This window comes from Lolium perenne, chromosome 4 (genome assembly GCF_019359855.2).
Source record: "Lolium perenne isolate Kyuss_39 chromosome 4, Kyuss_2.0, whole genome shotgun sequence".
Lineage (NCBI taxonomy): Eukaryota > Viridiplantae > Streptophyta > Magnoliopsida > Poales > Poaceae > Lolium > Lolium perenne.
The window spans coordinates 153,483,698-153,496,238 of NC_067247.2; positions in this window are offsets into that span (position 1 = coordinate 153,483,698).

Sequence of the window (12,541 nt, forward strand, 5' to 3'; positions counted from 1 at the left end):
AACATGGGTGCGCGCGACCTAATACCACCCGATCCAGCATTAGTGCATTCGCCGGCGGAGCTTTCCGGAATTCATCTCCCAGCCAGATCGAGGCAAACTGACCTCCGGTAGATCTTCATCTTCGCTTGCGAGAAACCCGAGGATCGCTACCAAAAACAAAGTAAGACCAGCAGCCCCCACGCCGCCAGTCCCTCATGCCGGATCAGCAGGTAAGAGTATGGCGGCGCGGATCATGCGTACCACCGCCGAACCGTCATCGGGGGCGGGGGCCGCCACCGCTCCACCGAATCCTCCATGGCTACCGATGGAGAGCATCAGGCCCCGGCCAAGTAGCCGTGCCACCCAGCTTCCTCCACCGGCGCTTCATCACCTCCCTTGGAACGCTGCCGCGGAAACCGTCTCCTCCCCCTCGTCGTTCAACGGAAGGGGCGCCGCCACTGCCATCGGGGCCGAGGCCAAGGCCGGCAGCAGCGGCGGCTGTGGGGTCGGGGGGGGGGGGGTGGGGCTATGGGGAGAGGAGCGGGCGGATCCTCCGCTGCCGCCCGGGAGGGGGGCGGGAGAGGAGGAGGTAGGGTTAAGGGCCTGTCCGTATTGCTTCCACCATCAAACTTAATGGCATGGAGAGGATGCTAGATCAAGTTAAGCGGTCCCATGGATGCTAAATGCGTGTGACAATGATTTCTGGAAAAGGATTTGGTCTATTCCAGCACCGAATAAGATAAGTTTGGCCCTGCGAACAAACCTGATCAGGAGAGGAGTGCGTTTGGATGACTGCAAATGTCTGGTCTGTGGCCGTGTTGATGAGGACAGTGCACATTTGTTTGTGAAGTGCAAAGCAGTAAAAGAAGTGTGGCCCCAAATTGGCATGGATCACTTTATAATCAGAGGAAATTCTTTAAATGCCATCAAACTATTGCCAGGTTCGGAGAATGCCATCAAAGTAGACATCGTTCCAAGAATACCATCAAACGATAGTCGTCGTTCTGAGAATGCCATTCCGTCAGTTGACTGTTAGTTCACCGTTAAGTCCCCTGTGGAAAAACCAGTATGACCTAGTTACAATTTGTTTTGAAGATTAACAAGGACGATGTTGTGCACAGAAAACATTGATAGAATGTTGCCTTGATGTTTTGCAACTTAATAATATAAATATGGAGGACAGTGCTGAATTGATGGTCTACATGATGTTCGGAGGGACACGTGAGAGAAGAAATAGTGATGAATTATATGAGCTGGACTAACTTTTTAGTTTCTCCCCTCAAAAAAAAAGAGAGAGAGACTAACTTCTTTTTTTGAGATGTGAGCTCTAACTGAAGTGCAATGAGACTGTTCCCATGAGAAAATACATGTGTATACACATATTGGCCATTGATGGATTGAGTCCTTCTGCATGGGATGGATCGGCCATGTACCTGCGTACAGATACTAGTTGAGCGATTAGCTGTGTACGTGACATGGCCGAAGCAGCTCACGTACGTGCTCCGTGCTCATGAATGCCTAAAGAGCTCTTTTTGTGATTATATTTGGATGCAGACAGCTGACTCGAGACGACAGGTCTGTGCTGGCAGTTAATCACGCACTAAAAGAGATGTTGAAGAGTGACGGACCAGAGACAAGTTAAGCTCGTTAACCGATAATTGCTTAGAAACAAACAGATATAACTGACGGGTTAGATATAGGTTAATCTTGCCAGTTAATCGAAAAATATCCTTACAAACGAACTAGAACAGCACAAGGTGCCCTATATGACGGAATCGGCAGCTCAAACACTTTATTTGTTCTGAGAAATGACAGAGCAAGAACGTGTTCCAGTTCTAACATGTTGGTGACGTTGGTGGAATAATAGAAACATACCGGCACGCGGTGGCGCCCTCTGTCTCCTCTGATGGCGCCCCGGCCAGCAGCTGGGACCGCGCCGACAGCCTTGATGAGAGCCTGGCCTGGTCCAGCTGGCCCGAGCCGGCCAGTGGTGGGGCTCTGGGCTCGCCCGCTTCTGTTGCTGGACTGGTCGCGCTGGCGATGCCTGCTGCTGAGCCAATGCCGCCCCTCCCTGAGCCGGATATGGTGCCGCTCCGCTCTGACCTCGACGAGTTCTGGAGTGAGCTCACGCGCGTCGACCCCCTGCTGCTTGGCGGCGACGTCGACCAGGCCTGGACTGCCCCGACGCATCGCTGGACTCCTCTCTCGGCGGAGGATCAGCTCCTCTGGCAGACAAGCTGGCCGTCGTCCCTTGGTTGGGCCCCTCGCCGGACGAGCTGGGCCTGGACCTGCAGCTCTTCGGGTAGGAAGCGTCCCTGCTGCCGGCATCCGGGCTCCCTGCCTCGGGTCTGCAGGCCTCACTACAGGGGAAAGGCCTACCGCCGGTGCACCTAATAGGCCTATTGCCGGCGCACCAAAGCCCGCCGGTGCGAACGGGCCGGTGATAACTGGCCATTGCCGGCACACCAGGCAGTGCGTCGGCGATAGGTCAGATACTGCCGGCGCACCATCCAAGCTTCGCCGGCAAAGCCAAGTTCCACCGGCGCACGTGCAGCTGCGCCGACAGTAGGTCTTCCAGCACTGGCGCATGCCACGTGCGCCGGCAATAATATTCGAAAATTCATTTTTACAGCTTTTTTCCAGCATATTACAATACATATTTGACAGCAGTATATATTTACAACACATTTCATATTTATACAGCAGTACATGCAATATGAGAAGCACATAGAGAGTCAAGTTTCATTTCGGTATCAATACACAAATACGCAAGAGTCTCGTTTCGGAATGTTGATTCATACAACACATGTGCATATGCAACACCGAACGACGAAGTTTCACAAAGTTAGAAGTCTCGGTACATAGTCGTCACATCGTCATACACCTCACAATGTAGGTCGTAACCTAAACTACAATCACATAGAACATGACCAACATGGTCACGATGACCATCATCACGAAGGCCATGGTCTTCATCCGGTTCCACCTCATGTCCCTCATCTCTCCCGCTAAATAACGGGCGTATCTTCCTTCCGCCTCCACCCTAGTGGGGTATCCCTTGTAGCTGTTGCCGCTGAAACGGTGCACCTGTAAATGCAAATAATTATTAAGGTATCTACGCCATAATCTTGAAATATATAGCAAAGTAAATGAAACTATAGATACATGTTCACATGCACATCCATACAACTAAATAAAAGCAACAAGTTGATTCTATGGGAATATATAGCAATTATTACAATACGGAAGTTCAAGGACATATCGGTCAAGCTTTAGCAAGTGTTCCCGTCGTAAGATCAGGTTGTACGCCTAGGGGGGAATGGACGGCAGCCCTCAAGCGAGTTGAACGGCCTCTCATCACGCGACATCTCCAAACGGAGTTCTATCTCGTCATTAGGTGGTAGACCGTAGCCGTAGAAGAACTCGCCAGACCTACTGTTGACATCCTGCAGGATTATCGTGCAAATGAACTGCTGGATGCGACCCCAGTTCTTTCTAATCTCTCTATCAGGGGCATCCGCCATGTTTGCAAACCTGTTTCTGAGATTCTCTGGCAGCAACATGTCATCTGCGTACTTTATGTACTCCTACATCTGAAGGATGGCGTACCACGCGTCCATCCCATTGTCTTGCGTCGACTGCTTGAGGCAAGGGAAGTTGGTTGTGTGGGTTAAGACCAAGCCTCCTCGGGATTTCCTCTCTACTTTGAGGGGGCCTGCCTTGTTGGCGAAGCCGGTGAGAGCATCATTGAGAAGGGCCTTGATGTGGGTGTAGTCTTTCTTGTGGTCCCTACCCGAGTCGAGATAGACTGCATGTGAGTGTTGCGGGTGCACGACGATGAGGGTGCAGAACTTGTCTCTGCAAAAAACACACGGATTAACCTTTGGAAATGCAAATGGAGATATATGATATAATGGTGATGGGGGACTAGCGAGTGATTACTTACTCGGGGAAGTAAGGGATGAGAATGGCGCCCTTTTTAATGTTCGCCAGCATGAAATCCTCGACCTGCTGGGTGGCAATCGCCCGATCCCCAGCGTTGCAGATGATGCTCTCCCGCATATAAAAGGGGTCCATTATCGCGATGGTCGGCGTCCCCTCCTTAACAATCTGGGAAGACAAGCTAAAAGCAACTAGGCGAACCACACTAAAGTGGAGCATTTGCATGCGATAGATGCTGAAGATGTCATTGAACCGGATGAGGCACAAGTCCACGGGGTACTTCTCGACGAAGTTCATGCCAGTTGGTACCTTCGCCACGAAGAGAGGGTAACTAGGATTTTTTGATTTGAGAAGTTGCTTCTCCAGATGCCTGACACTCTCATGCAAGCTCCTCATATCCGGGGTGAGTTTGTTGACGACATGCTCCGGCAGCATCGGTTCACCCAAGTGATGCAGAGGTCGCCAATTGTTTGGCAACTTGTCAAGGAGTGGGACCTTGTCCTTGGATTTGGCCGCCGCCTTGTCTTGGGCGTCCTTCTTATTTGGTCTCTTCCTCTTCTTGGGTTGTACTACTGGACCATCCATCGCCGTATTGGCCGTAGCACGGAGTGTGTTTGGGCTCAGCATCTTTTTGACGGCGGTGGTGGCGACCTCCTCAGCCGTTTCTTGAGAATCGAACAGCTTCTTGGAGCACACATATTTCGAGGCCGGCGCATCCTCATGGACAACTTGTGAAGACGTAGGAATATCCCATTGGAAGTTCTCACGTTCGTATTCCTCGGCCTCTGGCGCAGCTGGCCGTTGTGGTGGGGCGCTGACCTCTGGCGCAGCTGGCCGTTCTGGTGGGGCGATGACCACCGGCGCCGCTGGCTGTCGTGGAGGGACGCTGACCTGTGGCGCCGCAAGGTGTTTTTGTTTGCTTGTCGTCGACCCCGAGTAGGTGTTGATCCGAATTAGGGTCTTCGGCCATAGCAGTACCCAACCCTTCAGTGAGGCCAGATTCAACGGGCTATCGTCATCGGCACCATGCGGTTGATTAGGAGGAAACAAATCCTCATAGCCCGGTAACGCCCGATCCACTTCAACCCGGTAAACGTCATCCTCCATATCTCGTGTGTGCCACTTCTTATCCAGGGGCCGGAGGATGGACCCCCTCGCGACGTCTTTGAGTTCGTCGTTTACTCTCATCAGGAAGGTGCATGGCGTTGAGAGCGCCTGCGAGAACATGTGTATGGCGTTAGAGAGAGGGCAAGGATGACGAAACTAATATATTAACTTGATGTACACATTAGTTAATTACCGTGAGAGCGTTGAGCTCGGCTAATGTCGAAGGGCCGGCACATGCGGCGGCGGGCGTGCAAGTGATGGAGGGGCTGCTACCCGGCATGGATGGTGAATCCCTAGCACCAGCGACATTGCCGGCGGCCGGAGGAGTCTCCATTATAACATTGTCATTGCCGGCGGCGCCATCGGGTTGCTGGCGTCGAAGCTAACCACTTGCATTTCCGGGGGGGGGGGGGGGGGCTTGTTTGCCACCCTCATACCACGCGCGTAGAGCGTTGAAATCTGCTTGGACTGAAGCGACGACTTCAGCTTTGACTTCAGGTACGAGTGTAGCTTTGAGTTGCGGTACCAAACCAGCTTGGACTTGGGCTAGGATTGACTCCCTCATTTCCTCCGCCTCCCGCTGCTTCCTCTCATTGCGCGCATTTTTATCGGCCACAGACGACAAGCCGTAGTGACCATGCTTGTAGCCTGTACCGGCGCCAGCCACACGGCCTCTACGCGGCCTTCTCGTAGGTGAATGCTCATTAACGATGTTTAGCGCCCGTACGAGAGGCTTGTCCCATGCTACCCTGCCCGTCGACGCCTGGGACGAGGAGCCTTCGTCACCTTGAGAAAGTCTTTGTCTTTCTTCTTCCCGCGGAAGAAACGTGAACCATTTAGAAATGTTGCTACTATTATATGAACGATACTTGATCTCATTAAACCGGTAAATTGCTTACCAGTTTTTTCTCCAACGACATGACCTTCTGGTCGTTCGTGAACCAAATTATTTCGGTTACGACCTTGGGGTCCGTGACAAGTTCCCCGAATAGTTTCATCTTATGGTACCGGGACCTGATGAATCTTCTTTCAAGCGGGTCCTTGTACTTGAGTCATGGGTTCTCAATGCCGGCATTTACATACGCCTCGTCCTCCTTCGCCCAATAGGGCTCCTTTCCCTCGTACCCACAGCTCCCAAGGTTGTGGTTGCCGATGTTAAGCTCCCGCATTTCCTTCCCCCACAACTTGCGATTCTTGGTCGCTTGTAGCTCTTCATTGGCCACAAAAGCATCAAAGTCCGCCTGGGAGACATGCGGAAAGGCAGAGTGGACCTCTTCGAAACCTTTGCCCTCAGCAATCAGCTTCCGCACCATGTACTTATAGCTGCTGAGGTGTTTGGTGAACTTCAGGAGGGCTTGTGAGTTCACAATGTTCTTGGTTTCATGAGTGGAGGCGTAGTCGCCTAGGAACTTGTATCGTGAGTGCAACCTCGCAATGAGCTGGGTTCGCAAATGCGCTTTGTTCTGAGCTCAGAGATCCGTCTCGTTTAGATTGATGACCTCTCAGAGGATACATGCCAGTTGGTTGTCGTACCCCTTGGCAACATCCTTAGGCTCCACCGGCAAACCACTGGCGGGGTCCACCTCTTTGATTGTGTCTCTGCCGGTGGCGACCGTGTTTTGGCGCCTTTCCTTCCGCGGCCTCTTGGAACCACTTGTCCCGGTGCCACTACTCCCGGCGGCGCCGCTAGGATCATCGCCGCTTGTCTCGCCGCCACCCCCGGCGGCGCCGGTTGCCTCATCGCCGCTAGGCTCGTAGGTACTACCCCCGGCGGCGCCGCTTGCCTCGTTGCCGCTTGGCTCGTCGGCACTACCCCCAGCGGCATCCTCCATCTCATGGTCCTCGTCGCTGCCAACACCAGCGGCCTCGGCATCCTCCTCCGTCCTAAAGAAGTGCCTATTGTAGTGCTCCTCTAACTGTTCTTGAGACGCCATGGTGGCTTGCACTAACAGAAGATGAAAAAGAGTTAGAATTCACGGAAAAATTCGGCATGACCTTTGCTAAAAATTGGTCATGCCGAGTGCTAGAATTGCCGGAACGGAAATGAATCGACATTCTGGCACTCAATAGAAACTCAATCCCTGTAACAGAATAGCACTTACAGTAATAGCAACCATCATTTTCATTTCACCATAACCATCACCATAAACCATCAGTAATAGCACTTAGAGTAGCATTTCACCATAACCATCACCATAAACCATCATTTTCATTTGCAACAACTTAGCATTATCATTTGCAACAACTTAACCAGAGACAACATTTGCAACAACACATGCATCATATATAACCAGAGACAACTATTTTCATTTTTATTTGCAACATTTGCAACCAGAAACAACATTTCCAACCAGAGACAAATATAACCAGAGAAATTTGCAACAACACCATAGACATATTCAGATATAAAGCAGAAAGGCCCACATGAGTTGCACACCCTTATACAAGCACATCCCACAAAGCAGCATTTTTTCGTCGAAAGAGACGGTTTGGGACTACAATTACTTGGGCACTGATTCTATACCAATTAAAAGTACAAGTTACAAGCAATGTGAGGAAGATAAATGATCTCATGTGACAAGAGTTGTAGGGCAGAGGGTTTTCCTGCTCTTTCATTTATTATAAGCGAATAAAGACAACAAATAAATTGCTAACAATTATTAAAGGCATCTCTCTGCAAAACCAAGCACTAATAGAGCAGGGTGTGTATGAAGCTTAGTGGAAAGAACTTGCTTCTGCCATGAGAAATGAGTAAGGTCCAATGATTTAGTTAGCCACAACTAACAGAAATGAGTGCAGCAGCTTCATTTTCAAATGCAAATGCATAGCAGCAGCATAACAGCAAATTCCACAGCAGCTTTAAATGAACCAAAGAATGAACATAGCAGCATAATAGCATCTTATTGATGAACATAGCAGCATAACAGCAAATTCCACAGCAGCATTTCATTCTGTTTTTATTTTCATTTTCATTTTGTTTTAAATGACCAGAGAATGAACATAGCACTTGTTCTTTTTAAATTAAGTAAACCTACAGCTAGTGAACACTTGACAACATCCATTGATATAGCACATTTTTCATTAAGCATTATTAAACCAGAGAATAAATGTGAGGCATGCCTAACCCTAACACTTGATACTGGTGGCATTTGATGCTTAATTAGTTTTTATGTATTCAAAAATAAGAAGCAAATACCTATGAATTTTTGCATATCAACCAATGAATTTTATATATCAACCAATTCTTGGCAGTAGGGATTTAAATGAAGAACCAACATACTGCCTAAGTGTCGAGTTTTTATTTTCATCATAAACCAAATTCTTCAGAACATGTTCAAGATTTAACTAAACCAATTTATCTAGCAAAACCATTTTCATTTTCATTTAATGAAGAACCAACATACTGCCTAGTGTCTTTGGCAGTGAGCATGAGCATGAGCAGTAGCATTTCAAAACCATTTCAACATCTTTATTTGCAAACAGTGAGCATCAGCATGAGCATTCAACCATGGTGAACTAATTCATACTGCAAGCATTTAAATCATTCAATTTGCTATGAAATTTGCTATGAACTACTTGGGGTACAGAAAACTAATCCCAGGCCAACCAGGGCATCAAATTTGCTATGAACCAGGGCATCAAATTCAATTTGCTATGAGTAATACAAGAATCAGCGCAAGAATTCAACTACTGCAAGAACAAAAATAAGATGGAGTGGGATTGGGATGATCCTCACATGCTGAACTTTTCGATGCTCCTAGTGGGATTGGGGGCGGAGGAGGAGAAGGAGAAATTACTTGACTAGCAGTAGGGGGTCGAATGCGGCGGGCTAGCGGCAGGTCCGGGGCTCCCCTACTCCTACTCCTCCTCTCCGTAGCAGCGGGGTAACGGCAGGTCCGGGGCTCCCCTGCTCCTGCTCCTCCTCTCTGTAGCGGCGGGCGAGCGGTGGATCCGGGCCTTCCACGCGGCGGCATACGGGGCAGGTGGTGGGGGGCTGGTGGAGGTGGATGGTGGCGGTGCAGAACAGTGGATGTGGCGGTGCAGAACGGCGGGTTAGGGTTCGACGTCGTCGTCTCGGCTCGATTTGGGAAGAAGGGATGAGGGAAGAGGATCGCGCGGTTAAGTCCGAGGTATACCCGAAGTAGTCTTACTGCCGGCGCACCAGGCCTTTGGTTCGCCGGGGACAAGTTTGCCCTCGGCGAACCAAAGGCCTGGTGCGCCGGCAGTAAGACTACTGCGGGTATACCTGGGACTTGGCCAAATCATGCAATTCCCACTCTCTTTTGTTTTTCTTTATTTCTTTTCTTTTATGTTTCTATTGTTTTCTGGCCTTTTCTATTATATTTATGTCCTTATCTTTTCAAGATAATAACAAAGCAATATGCATGAGTTATGTAAAAACATGAAGATATGAGTTATATATACATACACAAAATATTGACCAACACAATATTAATTAGTCATACATAAAATATTGGCCATGACCATATGAGTAGTTATGAATTACACAAAATATGAGTTATAGATTGCAAATAAAGTTTTACATCATCGATTGAGAAGAGTGTTTCACTTTCTTCTTGCTTTTCTTGCTCGTCGTTGAATAATTTAGCCCCGTGTCGTGACTTCTGCTTTTGAAGGGTCGACCTGACCTCGGTAGCGTGGTCCTGCTTCTTCTTGTGGTGTATGTTGTGTCTTCGTCCTCGGATTCTTCCATCATTGGGTCTCCGACTTGTCCTTCGAAGTCTTCCTCGTTGGCGACTCCATCCATTCCGACGATGGTCCTCTTGCCTCTCCTCATGATAACACGGCTAGGCCTGGATGGGTCGGTTATGAAGAAGCATTGGTGCACGTGTTCTGCCAGTACCTATGGCTCATTCTGCGCGGTGGCGTTCGTGGACTTTGATTTGTTGGCTTCGGGTAGAAACATGGTGGTGAAATACCGGTCTTCTTTTGTGACGCTCTTAGCCCATCTGATACGGAACATCGGCACTTTCTCCCCAGCGTAGCTAAGCTCCCAGATTTCCTCGATTCTTCCGTAGTATCTAGTCTTTACGTCACCCGTCCAGGAATCCATCGTTACCCCTGAGTTCTGGTAAACACTTTTTTTGTCTTTTTCTTCCGTGTAGAATGTGTACCCGTTGATATCGTACGCTTGGTAAGTCATGATGTTGGGCGTGGGGCCATGTGACAAGGCCAATACTAGTTTATCCTTGTCAGAATCCATTGGTGGGGGATTAGCATCAATGTGGTCTTTGAACCAGCGCGCGAAAGAGGAGTTGTGCTCTCTGTATATTTCTACTTCCGTCATCATCGGCTTGCCACTGTTCTCTATCATGGTTTTGTGCTCTTTCAACCAAGGATCGATCAAGTCAATGTGTTGTAGCGCTACTAAGTTGGCCCCGTCAAAGTCGGAAGTCCGACCAGACATGTGCACGTGCAGTTCCTTCCTTCCATTTTTGTGGCCTACTCCCTCGAACCTGCGGAGGTGCTTGTTTTGAGGCAAACCAACAGGGTCCTCGATGTCTAGATAATTCGTGCAGAAAGAGATGCACTCTTCGGTGAGCCAGCCCTGGACGATGCTTCCATCCGGATGTGACCTGTTACGAACGTATCCTTTAATGACCCCATTCATTCTTTCAAACAACATCATGTTGCGTAAGAATGCCGGCCCTAGACTGATGATATCATCTATGATATGGACCAACAGATGGACCATCGCGTCAAAGAATGCAGGCGGGAAGTACATCTCAAGCTCACATAGGATCACCACGATCTCTTCCTGGAGCCTTGCGAGTTTCTTCACGCTTATCGACTTCCGAGTTATGACGTCGAAGAAGTTACAGAGCCCAGTCAGCGTTGCACGAACATGGTCATCAATTATACCTCGGATTGCAACCGGAAGAATCTGCGTCATCATCACGTGACAGTCATGAGACTTCATGCCGCTGAAGTTTCATTTCTTGGGGTCCATGTATCTGCTTATTATCCCGGAGTAACCGAAGGGCACTTTGACTCCTTGAAGGCAATTGAAAAATTGATCGACCTCAGCCGGACTAAAAGTGAAGCAGGAGGGGGACATTAATTGTTTGGCCGCTTAATCCTTTTGCGCTTCTGACCGCCGTCCACCTCCTCCTCCAACTGTCCCTCTTGGGCCACCGGGATCTGAAGCTCTTCCCTGATGCCCAAAACTTTCAGGTCGTGTCTTGCTTTCGGCTCATCTTTGGTCCAGTCCGGCATGTTGAGAAGAGTGCCAAGCAAGCTCTCGCACACGTTCTTTGTAATATGCATGACATCAAGGCAGTGAGGTGTATCGAGAATCTTCCAGTACGGCAAGTCCCAAAACACGGACCTCCTTTTCCATACACCAATGAGCGGCGTCGTTTCCTTTTTCTTCTTCTCTCCAGGCTTTTGGCGAATCTTTCCCGGCGCAGGGCACTCCTTCCAACCTTTCAGTAATGTATCGATCTCTTCACCGCTCTTCTTACGTGGAGGTCCTCGGGGTTCATTTGTACCATCGAACAGGTCTCCACGCTTTCTCCACGGGTCAGTCTTGTGTAGCCACCTTCGATGCCCCATGTAAACTGTTTTCGAAGAGCCGGGATCCTTACCAAGCTGCAAAAACATTGTCTCTTCCATGCACCTGACACATGCCTTGTGTCCATGGCACACCTGACATGAAATATAACCGTATCCGAGGTAGTCCTGCACCGTCGTGATCAACGCAGCTCTCAAAGGGAAATATTCTTCCGCGGCGGCGTCCCATGTATCTACCCCTTCCTTCGCCCACAACGTTTCAAGCTCCTCCTTTAATAATTCGAGATACATGTTGATATCGTTTCCTGGCTGTGTCGGCCCTTGAATTAGCATACTCATCTGTATGTACTTCCTCTTCATGCACAGACAGGGTGGGAGGTTGTAGATCCATATAAACACGGGCCATGTGCTATGTGTGCTGCTCTGGTTTCCGAACGGATTGAATTCGTCTGTGCTCGCACCCAACCTGATGTTTCTGGGATCTGCCCCAAAACTTCTGAATTCATTGTCTAATGCTTTCCACTGGCTTGCATCCGAAGGGTGCGTCAGCACTGGGTGCTCAATCCGCTCTTCATCATTCAACACTACCTCCTTTCTTTCAGCGTGCCAGCGCATGAGCTTTGCTTCCTTGCGGTCCGCGTAGAACCGTTGAAGCCGGGGGGCGAGCGGGAAGTACCACACAACTTTCCGAGGAGCTTTCTTCTTCCCTTTCTTGTACCGTTCAGCGTCACACACAAGACATTTGGTCTTGTCCACGTGCTCCTTGTGATACATGATACAGTCGTTGATGCAGACGTGATACTTTTCGTGGGGTAAGTCGAGAGGGCACACGATTCTCTTGGCCTCAGCTAGACTACCAGGGCACGTGTTCCGGGCAGGAAGGAGATCTTTCACGTATTCCAGAATGTCGTCGACGCTTGTGTCCGTCTTTCCGTGTTTCGCCTTCATCTACAGCACATCGAGCGCTACTCTCAAGCGG